The sequence below is a fragment of the Formica exsecta genome, unplaced genomic scaffold (genome assembly GCF_003651465.1).
Source record: "Formica exsecta isolate Colony F162 unplaced genomic scaffold, ASM365146v1 scaffold222, whole genome shotgun sequence".
Taxonomy (NCBI): Eukaryota; Metazoa; Arthropoda; class Insecta; order Hymenoptera; family Formicidae; genus Formica; species Formica exsecta.
The window spans coordinates 52,011-72,702 of record NW_021849518.1 but is presented as its reverse complement, the minus strand read 5'-3'; the positions used below and the strand labels follow the sequence as shown (position 1 = coordinate 72,702).

Here is a 20,692-nt window from a genome sequence, read left to right as displayed (position 1 = left end):
TATATATATATATTTTTTATTCTCTAAAAAATTAATTAAAATATAGAAACATATAATTTATATATATACAGAGTAGATCACTAAACTTTTTAATCAAACTTTATCTTTGATATTTCTCAAGAATGACCAAAAAAAATTACAATAATTAATAATTTAAGCGGCTAAAAAATGTGTTGCCACTTACATTAGAAAACTCATTAATCACCAATTCTGATATATATACTATTAAGTACGTCAGACGTGGAACCTTTGGCATACGTCAGAATAATGCATCGTACAATTGGCATTCGATGTGATTGCCCGCGGAAATGTTTCGACAGCACGAAAGATCGCATGACGCAAAAGTTTTTTCTTTGTCGCATGGGAGTGATCCAACGTATTCAATAATTATTCCGCAATTTTTTAAGTAACTCTGAATTGCGCGCGGAAATCATATCTTCATTTATTCTTTATAATTACTAATCTTTATAATTTATTGACTAAGTTCAATAAAGGATAAGAAAATAAAAAATGTGTTTAATGGCGTATTTATTTAGAAAGCAAATTAAATAAAAATTTCGTTAAAATAGTTAAATTACTATAAATACATTTTATATATTTCCTGAATATCATGAAAAAATTATGGTAATTATCGTTAGTATATTTATACATTAGAATTTATACTTTTTCAAAACTCTACATATCTCGATTCTTCATGATCTCCCAATACAGTTTTGCAATTCACTATTACCTTTACCTTTCACCGATCTCACAATCAGATTATTTTTAACCGATCTCGAAAGGACACATATTCGAACACGTTCAACATCATCCAAACATCTAGGAAGGAATAGTAAAAAGCGATTGAAATAGGAGAAAGGAATTCGTTACTCTCTGTTTCGAAATTCCTTGGAAGATTGTTCACGCCGAGCAAGTGGCTGCTTACTAATGTCAATTGAAAAAAATCTCATTCATTTGACTTACGCATCCTCTTAGATAAAAATCGGAAAATTGTAATGACATTTCCAATATTTATATCTGTAGGACAAATGTATTTTATTCCAATTATTATTAAAAATAAAATAACAGAATTGATATTTTAAAAAACCTCGTTAAGAAAGTGATTAAATTAATCTACGAACAAATTAATTTTAATTTAATTATTATTGTGAAAGTAAAATAAGAGATTAAATAATAAAAGTACATCTATAAACTTTAAAAATCTCGATAGAAAAGTTATTAAATTAATCCTGATATATTGATTTTAGTGTTGATATAAGTATATAAAAAGTATATCCAATACTTCAATGATTATATTAATAGAGTAACAAATATGTATATATAAATGTCTCATTTGTTTTAATACTCCTACATAAATGTTCGATCTCATAATACGATCTCTGCAAAAATATTGTTTAAATTTTACGATTTAAGTATCATAAACAACTAGTGTTTAAGTGTTGTTAAACATAGACAAATAGATTTTAGTTATCTTATCCGCCTTTCATAAAGAAAACTCTCTTTCTTTCTCCCTCTCGCGTTCCTTTCGCATGCAAATCATATTTCCGACTACCGAAATTTAAGTAGCAAGATCAAATGAACCGCAGTCGAAGCGGTTCTGTCGCGCACACGAGAATAATGTTACACATACAGCGTGCGATCCAATTGCACGAGATCATTTCTTTGACTGTGTACTGGACTGTATGCGCCGAGAGGCTATGTGCACTATTAGTACCATAGGCTACAGAGATTGTAAGAAAGAGAAAGAAAGAGAGAGAGAGAGAGAGACGCGGTGGAATTCAGGAGAGAGAAAGATTGAAGCGGCGGTAAGGATTCGAGAGAAGCAGAGAAGGGAATAGGAAAAAGCCTAGCAAGTGAGAAAGAGAGAGAAAGGGAGATACGGAAACACAGCTTCTCTCGAGGAGTATGAGAGTTGATCTCAGGGCGGATTCCCACCGGAGGATCGGTCACGACTTGGAATCGCCGCCAAACCCCGTAAACGCCGTCCGCAAGAGCACTCCCGACGATTGGATAATGCGCGCGAATTTCGCCATCGCGTCCTTCTTCATCTTTTCCTCGTCTTTCACCTTTTACCTTCGAGAGAAGAAGGTAGAAAGCCTCGCCGCGCGATCATTACGTATCGCCATGTAAAACGGTAACCTATGACTCCGGTGAAAACGCCTTTCCACCGCTGTATGCTAAATAAGGAATAATTGGCACATTTAGATGAAACCCCCCCCCCCCCCCTGGGTTATAGAAACGTGAAGGGAGATGATTATTGAATAATATCATTGTACGAGATATGGTAAATCACGTCTGGACCACATGATCGCGATTTATCACTTATGCTCGTGAAGGATGAATATTCGTTTAATTGGATAATGCGCGCGAATTTCGCCATCGCGTCCTTCTTCATCTTTTCCTCGTCTTTCACCTTTTACCTTCGAGAGAAGAAGGTAGAAAGCCTCGCCGCGCGATCATTACGTATCGCCATGTAAAACGGTAACCTATGACTCCGGTGAAAACGCCTTTCCACCGCTGTATGCTAAATAAGGAATAATTGGCACATTTAGATGAAACCCCCCCCCCCTGGGTTATAGAAACGTGAAGGGAGATGCTTATTGAATAATATCATTGTACGAGATATGGTAAATCACATCTGGACCACATGATCGCGATTTATCACTTATGCTCGTGAAGGATGAATAAAATTCGTTTAAGAACGATGACGCGAGCAATTCGTTGAATGTCAAATTTTATTTAATAAGAATTGAAAACTCAATAATGAGAGAAAGAAAGAAAGAAGCTTAGAAAAATTCAATAATTAATAATTGATAATTACATAAATCCATAATGTGTATCTTATTCCTTCTTGATAATCCACACATTCCACATTTATTAATATATTATCAAAAAGTGCTATCTCTCAATCTCAGATACTAACATCTTAACTTAAGAGTTTTATGTAATATAATATATCCAACAATAAAAATAAAAAAAAAGATATAAATGATTAAAATAAATTGAAAGAGATGAAAATATTTTCAAAACTCATTGTTGGAATATATTCTAGAGGAATTTTATTGCTATTAGAACTATATCCTATTGTTATTAGAATTCCTATCATTATCAGAATAAGTTCTAAATAGATTCTATTACGAACACTCTCGAACATTCGGACGCATCGGATGGTCCCCATTTAAGTCGGGATGCGCGTGAATATGCACGAACGTAAATGCCATAAGGAAGTCATTAATCTCCTGAAACTCGCGGTGGCTATCTTCGGCCCGCGCAAAAGAACGTTACCGAGCTAAGCTGCATTCAACTACATACGACTGCACACAACTGCGCTACGACTTGCATCCGTAAAGACGGTATCCCGCGAAGAATGACATTCCGCGCTCGTCTTCGTTTCGGAACGCAGTAGAAATGAGATAAGAACGTATTAATCCATAAAAATGATTACGACGCCTCGCATTGACGTGTAAGATATTAATAATGCCGTATCGCGAGAGGTACGGGCGAAATAAACGTCACACACATATGTCTAGTTTAACATATAATATTATTGAGGAGCTTTATGAAACGATTTTCAAAAATGATAAATAGACAAAACTTGTCTGATTTTTTGTTTTATTTTTATTAAATTTTTACTTTAATTTTATTTTTCTACATCCGCAAATTTAATTTTGATATTATATCCCTTTTTTATTTTAATTTTATTTCTACGCATGTGTATAATCTTTTTGTATTAATTTTGATATTTATACCACAAAAATTAAAATTAATTTGTCGCTAATTTATTATTAATTAAATCACAATATTAATTACAAATAAATTCATTATCATTTCATCATTTCTATTAAATTAAATTATTTAATATACTTTGATCTTCGTAAACTTTAGATTTTAATTAAGCATGAATTTGATTAGAATCACGGAGATTGTCCGCGGTGATGAACGTGTTTAACCTATGTAAAAAGTGAGTTTAGCATTAACGGTTTTCTATTTTATACGGAATGGAGGATCTCCGCGAGTTGAAATCCGCGGAGCTATAGACGACAATTACGGCGTCGGAAGTAGCGAGAACGCCAACGCTCGAAAGGTAGACGTTCGGCACGACTATCGATCGTTTCTCCGTACTCTAGTCGGTAGAATTTTGAGGTCGACGTCCTTTGCAGTGTTGCACGCCAATCGATAGTGCACGACCGGCTCTTCACGGTGGTGGTAAAATACGCCTCTGCCAATTAATTTATAACGCTTGTCCACTGTAAGCGGCATAAACCGCTTAGCTTAGCCCGGCACATTCCGGGCTCATCCTAAAGTTCGCGAAGAAATATACTACGTATTCGTAGATCCGGCTAAATCAAAGTTTGATAATGATCGTCGCTTGAACCGATCGATAATATGTCGACCTCCTTTCCAAGACACGACACGCCCGCCTTTCAAGGCGCGTGACGTCTCGATATTACATTGGGTAAGTCAGGCTTCGAGATTACTTCGAGATCAAAACGAGTCATGATCGGAATTACGGTCTCTCGATGTCAACCAATTAATATTTCATTATTATTTTTCTGTATATTTACGTTTAAAAAATGATTTATCTTTTTGCTTGATTATACCGTCAAAAAAAAATTTATTATGATTTAATCTTCAAAATCAAAAGTAATACAAAGATCAAAAGTAATACAGATCACATATATAGAAATAAAATTAAAATACAAGAGAGGAGATATTATTAAAATAAAATTTGCGTATATATAGAAACAAATAGAATAAAATTAAAGTAAAAATTAAATATAAATAAAATAAAAAGGTAGGATAAGTTTTTCCCCGTCTATTATATCATTTGTGAAAATCGTCTCGTAAACTTTCCCAATAATACATTGTTGAATTGACTCTCAGTTCAAATGTCAATTTGGAATTAAAGTACCATGCTCGACAAACTTTCTGCATACATCCGCAAATTAATCGCCTGCACTTTTAATTCGTTTCACATGTTGCTCACCTCGGTCTCTCGCAAAAGGGAACTCGAGGCGGACGTGTCCTGCGAAAGAACATGACGCGGGACCGCGTCGGTAAACATCGGTGCACTCTATACAAGAGACTCGTAAGGAAGACGAAAAGATTCGCTTCTCGGACTCATCGGAATGTGGGCGTGCAGTGCTATATGCACTATACATCGACGATATCCGACAAGCGAGTCAGCCGGCTGATATGCAGACTTTTCCGCCTCTTTTTCTCAGCTATCTCATTTCCCTTCGAAGTGATAAATCGCCCTACTTTCACGCGCGTACGTCGACTTTGAGCCCAATATTTCAGGAATCCGCAGACGACATCACAAAGACGTCAATTTTTTTTTTTTTACGGAAAAGGTATGTGTTATTCGAATCTTAGCAAGAGAAAAGAGAGGTAAAGTGAGAACTTTACTTTTTTATAAAAATATTAGAATATTTAAAACTTTTTAATATATATCTTTTTTTTTTAAATTTTATTAAGAACAATATAGAGAAAGCAGAGAAATTATATTAATTTAATTAAAGTTTTTTTTTAACCTGAGTAATAAAAATTTTTTTTTTTTATGTCTTATCATGGATATGTTTTTTGTTTTGTATGAATTGTGTCACGTTGATCGCACGTGTGCAATAGGTATTTTGTTCAGGTATTTTTCGACGGATTCAAGGCAAACCCTCGAATGAGCTTCGACCCCGCGATCGAAGGAGAGAGATCCGGTCGGGCAACGTTCGGTGGGGAGAGATCCACATAGGGATCAGTGTCGGACGATCAGGTTCGTCGGACCGGCTCTCTTGCGTAATACGGCCCTGAGCTATACTCTTACAACGGTAATGGAAGCCCGGTTCGTCGGGCTTCCTCCTACGACGCCGACAAAACCCGTTCCTTCTTACAGTTTAACGATCGCGGACGTACGTGTCAGAATTTATGCAGCTCGGGCGATAGGAAAAAGAAAAGCATCTTCTGGAAAAGCAGGCGCGCACTCATGTGTTCGCCCATCATGTTAAAGCCTTGTTTCTTTCTCAGGGAATTTTTTTTTCTTTGTTCCTTCTTCATTTTTCAAGAGGATATCGATTCTCGTGGGAAATCCGCTAAAGTCGCGCGATAAATTTACGCATCGATAAGAAGACGCCTCCCACGAGATCTAACGAGACCTGAGGAGGAAAAAAACATTCCAAGGACTATTTTTCATGCGACCGAAATCAAATATCGTCGAAATAATGCATCGAAAAACACGCCAATTATTCAGAAAAAATATAAAAACTTCTTCTTATATATTATAAATATGTTAGAAAGTAAGTATCGAAAATCGAAACTCATCCGATATCGGTTATTTCCATCAATAAAGATACCGAGAAAGTCGGATCGCAAAAAAAATAATCTTGTTGGTTATTTTTGCGAGCAGGCAATCCGACGCATTGATTGAAACGCAAGACTAACTCTTTATAAGTAAAAATAAATAAAAAGAAAAAGAGAGAGCGCAAAAAAAGCAGCGTAATAAAACTCACAAATGACACAATTTTATTTTCAATAAAAACAATATTGGGAAAGTTTCCCGGCGATTTTTCAATTTTCTAAAAATTGTTTGGATTTGATTTTTCAGTTATAAAATTAATTTTATATCCTTATATCTCTAGTATAAAAAATTAACATCTTAATCCATCATTCCACAATATTTATAACGTATAGATATGATAAACGCGAAAATAAAAATCGGTGAAAATACCGTAAATGCCACGATAACACTGAACACTGCGCTCCGTATACCGGGAAGAAAATCGACAAAATAACATTTACAGAGGAGCAAGACGGAGGGAGACGATCGAGAGAAAGATGAAAGAGGAGAGGCGCCTCATAATGAGTCGCGTTTGCGGAGACAAGCAGAGCATGTCGGAGCGGGCCAGTGCACATCGCATTCGCGATCGCATCCGCGATCTCTCGCCATGATCCGTCTCTCTTTCTTTTTCTCTATCTCGTATACATATGTGCGTATCTTGCACACCGCGAACGAAATGCAGTCGCAACAAACATCGCGGGATCCGCAACCGGACGGGCGTATAATTCTGACTGAAATCATCGCTTTTTCGGGATATGCGGTAGGCGATCGTGGATCCACCGCCGTTACCACCACCTGACCTCAATACCGGTTTGCCTGCGGTTATTTATAGCGTGTTATTGCGGCGGTTAGGCGATCACTGCGAAAATGATAGCGTTATTATCGCACACAGTTGTGCCAAGGAACCCTACCTTTCGTAAACGCCCAAGTCAAAGATGAACGTTGATAAGAGAATTTCGGCTTCGAATAAGTAATGTATTTTAATAGATCTATCAAAATATATTTTAGGGTTTTATAACAAAGGAACATTTTTTTTTTTAAATAAGATATATTAAGATATATATTTTTTTTTTTAAATGAGATAATAAATGAAATATTAGTATTAATAATGCCCATTCCTATGAATTTTTTTAAGATAAATGAGAAAATTTATTTTAGCGATTGGCGAACGTCTCACAATCAGAACGATTCAGAGACATCGAGAGCACTCGAAAGCACTATATTGTTATGGAGAAAATGGGCAGGGATGCAAGTAGATGAATCGCTTTCTAAACACGGACAAACGATCCCGATTAAAGTTAAGCCATATCTCAATTTCGCAAAAGTAAAATCCGGCGATGTGATATCTATGGAGACAATCTGTGTTGCCCGCGCGAAAAGCTGATTCTGTCCGCGTTACGATGAGATATGACCGCGTTAATTGCGCGGTTAATTGCATACACATACAGACGTAATACGTCACATTCCTCTTTATCTATTATCTTTTCAATCTATTTGCCTGCGAGAGGGAAACCGCGAGTCACGGTGAAAACCGGACCGTAATTGTCAGCGGAGAATTTGGGTTAGATCGCTTGTCTGTCTCGCACCTGCCGGTATGTGTCGCATCTCTGCACCTGCGTTGCGAGCATACCGACGTAAATTGACGATGACAACGTGTTTCGACCCGTGCGCGAAATAATAACGAGCAACAATAAACGAGTTGCCAGACAGTTGTCGTCGCGTCGATAATTTGCATCACGATTAATTTTCTAAAGCCTATTTCAGAAATTCTCGAAACCCTATAATTGATAAATTAAAGCGACTAAAGTACTTATAATTGTAATAAAGAAGTAATTGTATAAATATAATAAAATAATTATTAAAGATTATGAATACATATGTAAGAAAATTAAAGCATCTAATAATTAAATATGGATGCGAATAGTAGAGCTGACAATAATAACACAGGCAATAATCTTGGAAAGATTTTTTTATCGCGACGCATTAGAAAAAAAAAATGAGCTCACCGAGACGATTTTTTTTTTCATCAAGGCATATCGGGGACCGAAAAGTGGAGCATCCAAGCCACAGAATGCGCAATTTTTCCAGCTTCCACGGATTCCGCGGAGCGTTTCCGCGCCCGTAATTACAAAACGGACACGCGTAACGAAGGATTCTAATTAGCTTAATGAATTCCGCTAATGAAATACGCTCGATCCCGATGCGCCGATTCGAATCTCTACCGCGTTGCCCCAGAATCGCGCTAAAAATATAGACATGAGCGGTAACATATCGCGTATAGCGCTGAACATATTAATCTCCCTGCATTTGTAACTGCATTCAACTTCGCTATGCATGTTCGATTGATCCTTTCAAAGGCGATCTCTGCCATATGCGCGATATATATATGCACTCCTTTTTCCATTCAAATAAATTATAAATAGATGCGATGTATTAATTTGCAAGTAAAAATTTTAATTAAAACGCAATATTAAAAAGCACATTTATAGGAATATAATTTGATTGAATAAAACGAAAAAGTTATTTGCTACGGTGAAATGTTGATTAAATGATAACGATCAGAAATATAAATTGAATTTGATTGTACATTCTGAAATAAAGTAAGACTGCGATAACATAAGAGGCGGTTACAACATCGAGTATTTTATTGGTAGATACCAGCTATCATAGAGGCAGTGCGTATATAATCATAACAAGTAAGTATTATCCAATTTTTACCCTAATTCCATTAAAACTTATTACCACGTCATGACTGATAAATCGGAGTGAGCGTAACGCAATAAATCACATCTAGTGCGTACCAACGATCTTAATCCGTGTACATTTGCCTATTTCTCTGTTGCGCTACAATGATATATTGCTGTATTGCAAGCAGCATTGTAGAAAAAGAGAAACATTGTTTGCATGATCTCGAAGTGATCAATCCACTTGTTATGATAATAATTTAATAATTCATTTGAGAAATATCCTCGATAAATATAGCCAATTCCCAGAGTAATTATATTTAACAATTTTACAAATTGTTCTTGTTATTTCTACTCCTATCTTATTCAATATAAGATATGTATAATGTATATTCCATATAATTTATGTATAATTTAGTGCTGATTAATTTAACAGGGGTCTCTCCGCTTACATGTGGGGCACTTTTAAACTGTTCTATCAATGTTTTTACATTGATTCCAGAGCAATTCATAAAATCAAAATTTTTTTTTCAAAATTTTGGACCTAAGATTAAAGCTTTTTAAACTAAAAAAAAAAAAAGAAAGAAATCTTTATGCGTAGAATCTTTTAAAACTACCGTCACTCCTTATCTCTTCTTTCTGAATGAAATTTCAATTGAGTTTCAGTGTAAATCTCGGATTTTATGTTACACAAGACGTATTTTGCGGAATTAATGCGCGTAATGTCGAGACGCCTACACGCGAATACGATTTCACCGCAATTTAGTACGTAGCCACGAAACCTTGTGATATCGAAGGAGAGGATATAAAGCGCGCGTTTGCGAGATCTTCCATCAATGAAAACGAAGACCGATCTCTCGAAATCTCCGGCTCACGCCTAAGCCATCATCGTTTCCGGCGTTTGGACGTCGCCGGAGAACTTTCTCCCATCGCGTTCGACTCGTTCGCGTGCGTATGTAGATAGCGAAGCCTGCGCGGTACCAATCGCGTGCGTTATTTTAATTTCGACTTTTGCGTCACGTGAAACCCTGATGTTAATCCCGGAACGTTCGACCTATTTCTGGCACTATCAAAGATGGAATGTTGTGATAAAAATTTTAAGTACAAAGATATATCGTGAATATCTTATCTGTTTTGATTATATCAATTTAAAAATTTAATTATATATTTAGTAAATTTAATTACTATTCTTTTTAATTAATACTGTTTTTATTTTATATTACGACAAATTTTTGTAAAAATCGATAATATATAAAAATAAAGTAAAAACATAGTACAAAATATTCTAAAAAATTAGTGTCATACAAAATTAGAGATTCAACGATTTGCCTTCAATTATTATTAATGACAATATATTAACAACCAATAATAAATAGATCAGAGTATAGCGGAAGATATTTTTTATATGAGAATAATCATGCGAACATCTCTATAGAGATTACTTCGTGTTACGTTGTATAATCGAGATAATTGCACGAGAACGCATAGTGCGTGCAATTAAAAATTGCGATGAATAGAATAAGAAAACAATTAAGTTCGTGAGATGAATAAAGAGGAAAACCTCCTCTCAGTTTACGCAAGCCGTTTCCCTGATATTATCATGCCCTTCCGACAAGAGATGCTACGACGAGAAAGTTTTTTGACCCGCATTAATTAATGCACTCTAAGAAACGATTGTATTAGCAACCCGAGAGAGAAAAAAAGAAAGAATATGATGCTTATGTAGCATTGTAAAAAAAAAAATTAACAATATTTTATAAACTCTTTTGATTAATATATGATAAAATAAATAAAACTAAAAATTAGAGAAAAGCTTGAAAAAATAGAGAATATAATAGATAAATAAAATATATTTTTCTAAACAGAAACTTTATGTCAAACTTATATATAAATTTGATTTCTTCTAATATATCAACTAGTTTTACAGTTTTTGATATTTAATATTTATAATGTTTTATAAAATATTATAAAATTGTACAAAATATTATTTAATATTTTGATAGTTTAGACATGATAAATATTTGTTTCTACAGTCCTTCATTCGACACAGATCCTCAAATCCATTTAATTTTCATCGTTCAACGTTATATCAAAATAAATCAAGTATTATTCAAACGTCACGATCACAAATTTTTACTTTCGCGATTTGCTTACGGCTCATAAATTTTTTATTATTATACAATTTCATACAAATATTTAATATTTCAATATAATTCTATATCGGGGCTCTATGGTACTATGACAGTTCTTGTTTTTTTCTATGATCTATTTATTCTATAGATCCTTATCTTTACGTGTCTCAAGATCCAAATGAAGATTACCAAGAAAAAAAACGTGACAAGAGCACGTGCGTGTACGCATGAATAGTATGCGATTACCATCGCCGTCGTCACCACCGCTCTTTTTAAACTGCAGGTTGTATTGCAACTGCAATGTAATAACGGCTTTCCCACTTGTCATTGAATCGCGATGAAAAAGCCGCGCGATGGAGACGTTAATCTCCTTAATTGCGATGGTTATCGAACAAGCGACGCATGATTGCACGATGTTGAAGTTTGGTTGATGTTCAGGCTAGATTATGGCCGCGAGAATAAATGGAAATGTCTTGAAAAAATTCGTTGCGACAAAACTGTGATCGATCATAATTGGCAAAAAACGTACACCTGATCTTGATCCTCCTTTCTCCATCCGTAGAAATGACGGTAATCGAAAAGGGTAACACTTTTTTTTCCTTTTCTCTTTTTTTTTTTTGCGGAGACGATGTACGAAAAACGTGTAAGGCGGCGATCATTATTAATGACATTCTCGTCTGTTTATCGCCTGCCGCGGCCGGCCTGCTCCGGAATCCAAACGAATACTGATTACTGAGTAAAGTTTAGACATACCCGCGTGTGCTTACGCGCCTGTATTTACGTAAAGCTTTATGTTATCGTGGATCTAAAATACGCAGAATCTACGTAAGCGGCGCCAGAAATCTACGAAGCAAGCAGCGTGTATATATGTGCGACTAGTATAAATAATAAAACTCATATAGCAAATCTATCTGATTTATCGGAGATCTTACATTCTGAATAGTAGATATTGGAAATAATGATTCGCGAAACAATGTGCAATAATTCTAATTTTAAGATTAAATGTATTTATAAAAATAAGCACCTATCATAAAGAAAAAATTAGACATAATATCAAAAAATTTAAATCTACGAGACTCAAAACGCATGTACATAAAAATGTGTGAAACCGCGCAAATTCACGCTAGAGAGATCGGCGAGATCCAAGAAAATGATATTAATAAAAATCTACGATCCCGGAGCATCGTAGGAAGAGAGACTTACAGTACCCAAGACTACCCTTGATACCCAACGTCTCGACGATATTCATATACTACTGACAGCATTGCGATATACCAAAGTTTTGCACGCACGGACCGTATTTTATCACTATTCGATTCAAAGTATCGAAGACTCCGGCAAACGGAGTTCCACCGCATTCACGACGTGGCTTTATACACGACGTAATATCGTTATATGACGCACGAGAGATATCCGTTCACCGACATCGATATCTGACATTTCAGCAGAGAAGCGCGTTCTGCTTTTCTCTCTCCGCTTTTTAACGCAGGGCGTGCCTAAACCAGGTCGACGCGATATATAGAACGACTCTTCTTCGCGTTTCCTGCCTTTGCTAATGCAACGCGCGCGCGTAATACTATGTAATATCGGTTTAAACGCGCCTGCCTGTGTACTTGTTTGTAAAAAAAAGAAAGGAGAGGAACAAGACAGAGAAAAAGAGAGAGAGAGAGAGAGAGAAAGACGACCGTGTATTCCAACGCGCTACGCGTTGCGTAATTCATTGTTCGGATGCAACACGACGAGAACACCCGCGCCATCCACGCCGAAGACTTAAAAGAGCCGGTTGGCTACCGCTTTCACGTTTCATCAACGTCCGGACATTACTCGCATCGAACGCGTTTGCCCCCCCCCCCTCCCCCCTCCCTCGCCACACACAAGAGAGATAAAAAAAAGGTTATATTAAATCATCTTCCGCGCCCAAAATCGAGTATTCTCTCGGATAAAAAGACTTACAATATTATGTCAGATTTTTTTCGTTATTTAATTTTCGTTATCTTTTTTTATTGATAAATTGATTGAAACGCGAGCGTCAATTAATATATATGATAAATAAAGTATAAACCCTAATATGTGTACTATATTTTTCTTTTTAAATGTACAATTCGTAAAATGAAAAAAATGTACGAAGTCGTAACATTATTGTGACTAATTGTAAATGTAAATTCGACGATGTTGCACTTTTGCATACAGTCTCTCTCCCTCTCCCTCTCTCTCTCTCTCTCTCTCTCTCTCTCTCAAAATGTACGAAGTCGTAACATTATTGTGACTAATTGTAAATGTAAATTCGACGATGTTGCACTTTTGCATACAGTCTCTCTCCCTCTCCCTCTCTCTCTCTCTCTCTCTCTCTCTCTCTCTCTCTCTCTCTCTAATGCTCAAAATGACGTTCTAGAATTTACGTAACATTAAAAATCAGCGCATCAAAGCCGCGTGGTCAACAAACATGCGTGTAACAATACCAGCAAATCGTTGATTTCGTAACGATTCATTATTATCGATCGTAGAAGCGATCATATAACCTTGTAGCCATGCCCACCCATGTAATATGTGATTAACGTGCCGCAATTATCGTCTTTAAACCTCGCGCGATCTGCCGCGTTTATAACGTTTATTCTCGTAATCGACATGAGTCCCCGTGAATTTATGCAAGTGTTTATATAAATATTCGCTATCATTTCACAATCTTCTTACGATTGATATCGATCCGAAATTACGCGCATATAGAGATTTAAAAAACCGAGTTCTTGAAAAATAAAGAAAGAAACTAAATAATAAGTATTTTTGGGTAAAAAACTGGTTTTTTGGTAATTTTGAAAGATAGTGCCAGTTTTCTTCGAACAAAAGATGGTATGAGAATTAAATTAATTTTTTGTTTATTGGATTAGTAATCAATTTCAATGGATGTGGCTGAGTTGATTACTATATTTGTTTAATTAGTTAAGTTAGAATATTTAAAAACAGGTTAATTTTGATTTTTATAATTCAATGGTATTTTTTAATGTTCTTTATTTTTAAAGTTTTATAAAAGTTAAAGAAAATGCTCTCAAGTATAATTAAACTGTTATTATTTTTGTTATTTTGTGGACCAGAAGTGAGAATAATACATGGAATCTGATATCTAATTTTAGTAAATTTGATGCTCATTTTTCAAAGCCATGCAAAGGTTAATAAATAAGCATCAAAATTAGATTTTTGCTATAAATTTTTCAAAATGGATATTCTGAGTAATTAATGGGGTGAAAAACCCATTTTTGGGAGAATAAAAAACAGTTTTTTACGGAATTTTTTATCCAAAGTTTCTGTTTTATTTTTACTACCCTTTCAATCTCTACTCGTGTGTATTCTTTATAATCTCCGTCACAAACGATACGTTTATTCTTTTAATTGACAACCGACGCAAAAATATTAACGCATTTGCAATATCTAGCTTTATAGTCAGACGACGTGTCGAGTCGAAATTATATCGGCGTCCAGATATAATTCGTCGTGTTCATACGATGAACGCAAATATTTTCGCAAAACGTGCGCCGCCTGTGGTGAATTAACCTTATCGTTGACGCGATTTTAATGGCCTCATTACTTCGAACCAGTGCAATCCTGTCAGTCAACCGTGTAAAACATTTTGCCAATGCGCTCGACAAAGCGTATTTCTACAACGCGTATTTTGTAAACACGAGCCACGTCGATCGGCCCGGTTACTCGAAAATCATTCAATCCGTAGAATTACAATCGACGTAAATAAACGTCGATAAACGGGAAAAAATAATAACCGATCGCTTTATGTTTCGGGGAAAAAGAACTCCGACATCGAGAGATAATAATCGCGGAAGAAAACTACAAGAAAAGAAGGTATATTAAGCTATCTAATTGTAAGCCAAATTATCAAAACACAATAAATTATATATGAAATTAATTTGTTAATTTCTTGCTATTTTTTCCATTCAAAAATAATTTTTTTGCCCCAACTATTAAAAAGTTTAGTTTAAATGTTAACACACTATTATTCCTGTAAATAGAGATATAAAAAATTAAAAAAAGTTATTTTATTTAAACAGACTTATATAATGAGTAAAATATAAACTTTTTAAATTTATTTCGCGAGCAAAAAATTCAGGACCTGGATATCTTGAGAATAAATAATTCAGGGAACATTCTGATGCTATAATAATGCAAACAAAATATTTTTTCTTCAAATAATTTCTTTAATGCGCTTTATTCTTGAGCGCCGCATTTTGTTCTTGGTATCTTTTTAAAAGCTGGAGTAAGTTAATATAAAAGTAGCAAATAATTTTAGTATTATTAATTTTTTGCTTTGACTTATGTATATGCTATTTTTTACAAAATAGCGGCGTTGGTAGCTTAATCTTAAACTATCTAGCACTTCGTAACTTTTTTAGTTGGAGCAAAAAAATTACTTTTGATAGTAAAAAATAGCAAAAAATTAGCAAATTAATTCCATATATAATTTAATGTGTTCTGATAATTTGGTTTATATAGCTTAATATACCTAAGAAAAAACGCGAAAGACGCTGGCTATGTTTAATTCAAATTAGTTTCGAGTATACTTCGCAAAGTTAAACCGAGATCTGCCTGGCGAAACGAAATTTAACTTGCAAAACTGCGTCTAACTTTGCATACATCTCGAAAGATTTTCTACCTCGGAGATGAGAAACATGGGTGGAAAGATCCATCGAGAAAGCTCGATTCAAAAAAAATTCCACGAATAAGCGACGAGATGATAACAAAATAGTTGAAATGTTTACGTCTTTTTTTTTAAGTGTTACTCTACTGAAGGAATACGCAAAAATATCGAATTTATGATTCAATAAATATGGTGATAAAGAATATATTGCCGCTGTATAATTCATTACACAAGTGCTTTCGACAATATTGCGGAATAGAGTTTAAATGGAATGCGAATCAATGACGGGGGCACGGGGGAACGAGAATTCCTTCGTCGATTGTATCTTATTTCATAATCTTCGATAGATCTTATTTAGTCGAGAAATTGTATCCCTCACCGTCTATTTTTAGCGATATTCACACCCATTCTAATCAAGACGAGTGCAGTTAGATTCCATATTTTGCGAGCTCTTATTTTGCCCGAAGTGCACGCGTTTGTTAAAAAAAAAAAGTTGGGTCATAAATTAAAAAATTAAAAAATAAAAAATATTTATGATTCATATATTTGTCTTTTACGATGTACGTCGCTTCTACCGAATCGACTCTGTTAATAATCTCTTAAATAGGTTGAAAATAAAGCTTTTTTAGAACCATAAAAAACTTTCAAAACTCGAATTAAATTTCAAATAAAGGTAGACTTGCGTCAGAGAGAGATTTAGAAACTTCACACTTGTTTCGGTATATAACTTCACGACAATCCAATGAGTTCATTCTTACGTGAGCCGAAATCATGAAAATTGATTATAATCGTATATATTTCGAAAATGAAAATGAGATTGCATTTGCAGTTTAAACGGCATCACAATATACGCGATTAAACAAGCCGGTACGATTTGAGGCATCGGCCGTCACGAGTCGTTGCACTTTTCCATGGCCAACAGGTGGTGGCGGCTCCGTTCCGAGAGCGAGAAAACGCGGCCAAAAGGGACTCGAAAAGTACGACGCGCGCACACACGCATATATACATACACACAGAGGCACCTCTGCGTGCAAAATGTACAGAATACGTACCTCGAAAATTTGGAGAATCTCAGCGCGGCGAATGCTCTTCGACGCTGTCCAACGTGCGGAGAGCGTCTCTCTCCTTCCTCTTCTCTCGCGAATAACTTCACTCCAAACAAGAGAATTTCCTTTGAGAGAATTTGGAGCACAAAAAACGTTTCACAAGATGTATATACGTATAATACGTACGCACTTGAAAGATTACACGACGAGACACGCGCGAACCTGTCGCGTCGCGACGCGCGACTGTTGCGGGTTGCGGACGTTCCGTGTGCGTGAAAAATGAGACGAGACGAAACGCGTTCCGCGACGGCGCAACACGGAGCACGGAGAGCGAATAATGACGAAACAGCAGCGACGCGGTGTGACGAACGAGAGCGGGAGCGGGAGCGAGACAGAGGCGACGCACCGCATGCGCATTCGGCGGTCGTTGAGCGAATGAGCGGGCGAACTGAGCCGATGGCGTAATCCCCACCATGTTGGCCGGTAACAAAAAGTGTTTTCGCTTTTCTCGCGTCGCGTATAATCCTTCCCACCGGAAATAAGTTGGCGCTGGAAGTTCATATTTTTTAATAATTTATAGCTCAAACGATTGCTCCTTAATTGCTCCGTCAGAATCCACAATTGCTCCCCTTTTAAAATTAGTAGTTTTCGAAATATTTAAAAAAAACGTAAAATTTATTATTTTCACTCAAAAGCATATTTCCAATAGTTTTTTGCAACTATATCCAGTATAAAACGATTGTTCCTTAATTGCTTCGCATTGCTCCATCATTATTTTCATAATTTATTGCATTTTTCATCGAAAATTAACAAATTAATAATTTCCCTAGCGACACCGTTGTCACCTATCGGCCGCCTATCGGAACTATATAGCTCAGAAGCCAACGGCGAGAATTTTCAAACATAATATAACATAAAACGATTGCTCCTTAATTGCTTCGCATTGCTCCATCATTATTTTCATGATTTATTGCATTTTTCATCGAAAATTAACAAATTAATAATTTCTCTAGCGACACCGTTGTCACCTATCGACCGCCTATCGGAACTATATGGCTCAGAAGCCAACGGCGAGAATATTCAAACATAATATAACATAAAACGATTGCTCCTTAATTGCTTCGCATTGCTCCATCAGTCTCTTAAAATAATAAAAATAAATAACATAATAATTCGCTTCAATGCAGATTAAAAAAAAAAGTTTCAAAAAGTAACCAGCAATACGCAATAGTAGCCGCGTCTTAACCACCAAGCCGCGCCGCTTAGCTACCAAACTGTACTTACAGTTCGGTACATAAAGACCATGCAAATTTTTAAACTCATGTAAATTTTTAAAGTTTTTTTTTTGCGAATGCTTGAGAGTTGGGTCGTATTATTTTACCATGAATTAATGAAAGGATAGAACTATAATATATGTCAGACTCAGCGAAATCGAAGGGGTGGAGAGTGGAGACCAATGTCTGGTGTTCCTCTTGTCAGTAGTTTTTTTTACGAACCATTCAGTTATAGAGTACTTATCTTTTAATGATAGAATTATTTAATGAGATATATTTATATTATTTTATTACACAGCATGATTATTGTGGCAGAGAAAATTAGTGATGCAAGAATTGGCAATGTCGCAAAACAGCTGATTTGCTCTGGAAAAATCACATTGTATCTGATTGAACGTTCGATACCCGAATAATGTATATATACGTAATAAAAAGCCAGTGTGTATTATTGTATAATAAAATTTTCAAGTAGTAAGCAGAATTTAAAAATTATTTACATATTGAGTACGTGCTCCGTCTGCATCATCATCCAATAATTTATTGAATGCCTTTAAACTTTCTATATTTTGTATTGGAAATTGTGGTAGGGTAGAATGTTTAGCATTGTGCGGGACTTATTAAAGCAATTAGAGTCCAGAAGAGACATTCTTAAAGCTTCAAGTTTATGCAATATTTTCTTTCGATATTGTGACGACATGCAGCTGTAAATAGAAAGATAGCTTTAGCCAGTTATGTGTGTAAGTTGTAAGACTTCTCATTGATATAAGTGAAATAATCAAGATAAGTCTTCTCTCAAATTATTTAAAAAACATGTTCAGTTGGTATCTCTATCTTATTAAGGAGGTTGGAGCGTTACACAATATATTATGAAAAAACTTTTGTAGATTTAGATATTAATAAAATCTGGAAGCTGGTTATTGAAAAACTTAATTGGAAAATCGCCAAAATCACATGGACTCTTGTACTCACAACAGTGTGTGTGACACTTCGTGGAGGACGGATTCGTAACAGTAGCAGCAGTAGTTTCTTGCTTCGGAACTGAAGAAACGTGAGAAGACTGAGGCTTTTCTTGGTTTACCACGTGTATTGGTATATCTATTGAAACAAAATCGGTATTTCAAGATATATTCACTTTAATTACTACAAAATAATCATAACTATATAAGGCTGCAAATTTTGTGAAAAAAAAAATAAAAGTTTGTTATAGGTATGATTAGAATTTGTTAGTACCATGCCAGGTGGTCCTAATGATACAGTGATACTTACTGGCTTTAACAATACTACGAATAATGGGTTTAACATCCTTGCGTGGTTGGAAACAAACTGAATCTGGAAATATAAAAATTTAGAATAAATATTACAAAACTTGACATATCTTATTTCTATTTTTCAGGGAAACTAACCAGAATTGAGATTTTCGTCACATTTATTAGCAAATTTGACTTTTTTTAAATCAAGAGTTTTTTCAACAGATTACAGGATCATCTGCAAAAAAATCCCCGTAGTCCAAGGATTGTGTCTTCGAGTAATAATTCATCCTCACGATTATTGTTGTCGTCAGGCTCCAAATGTATATTTTCATTTTTAATATTTTTTACGTTCTGACCTTTAGAGGCAATTGTTGGACCTAAATAATTATACACATACAACTAAATTAAAATACAATGATAAAATAATAAATGGCAAAATAATAAATTTAGACGAGTACTAGATATACAAAAAATAATGGAAATTATCTTATGATCTTTTTAACATTGAACAAGATTTTTTACCTTTTGTTTTAGATTCCACCGAATTTTTTTGTTTTTCGTCATCAACATTATATGCAAATGTAGGTTTAGGAACATTTTCTTTAATTTTAGTCGTAACGGCTAAGAAAAAAGTATAAAGAATTTATAGAGTGCATTTACAAAATATATAAATGTATAGATATAATAACAAATTGATACACTACTCCCCGATTCATCATCGGCATCTTCATCGTCACTAGATGAAATTAAATGTGCCGGTTTTTTTCGAAGACGTTTCTGCGGAAGTTGATCACTTTGATTAGTGATGCTTTGTAACGGTTCTTCATCGTTAGTAGATAAATCAACAGCAGCAATTTTTACTGATCTGGCAGTTTCGTAATTACCTTGGAAAAAATTAATTTATATAAATTTAATAATAATCAGGGAAAAAAGTATTAAAGATAGTAATTAATCATGTATCAATATTATATTGAACTTACTATACGGTCCTAATACTCTTGTGTATTTGATGGCAGTCCAATTATCTTTCGGATTAGTCGCTTTTTTACATTCCATCGTTGGATTACTAGTTTTCGGGGGCCATCCTAGTCGGCATGTAATATTTCTGATACATTGCTGCAATATTCTATTTGAAATATTATATCTTTCAACAATATTATATAAATATTTCACGACCGTTTCTGCAACATTTCTGCAATGTTTCAATGTCCGCAATCATTTAAAATGCAACCTTGCTAAAAGATTTCAGCAATATTTCGGTAATATTACTGAAATATTTCTGAAACATATCCCAAGTAGCAAACTGACGTCATAATGACGGTAAATTTTGGTCACA

The 20,692-nt window shown here is 35.0% G+C and overlaps 1 protein-coding gene and 1 pseudogene across 2 annotated transcripts in view; both read right to left on the bottom strand.

The window, feature by feature from the left end:
- LOC115235424 overlaps positions 1–17,165 on the bottom strand; it is a 67,387-nt gene extending 50,222 nt beyond the window's left edge. For both annotated transcript variants that reach the window (XM_029807216.1, XM_029807217.1), the window contains exon 1: positions 16,839–17,165. The gene's annotated coding sequence lies outside the window, so the exon portion shown is untranslated. The remainder of the gene's footprint in view (positions 1–16,838) is intronic.
- A 1,231-nt stretch (positions 17,166–18,396) lies between these two features.
- The window catches only part of LOC115235453, a 3,229-nt pseudogene continuing 933 nt past the window's right edge, over positions 18,397–20,692 (bottom strand).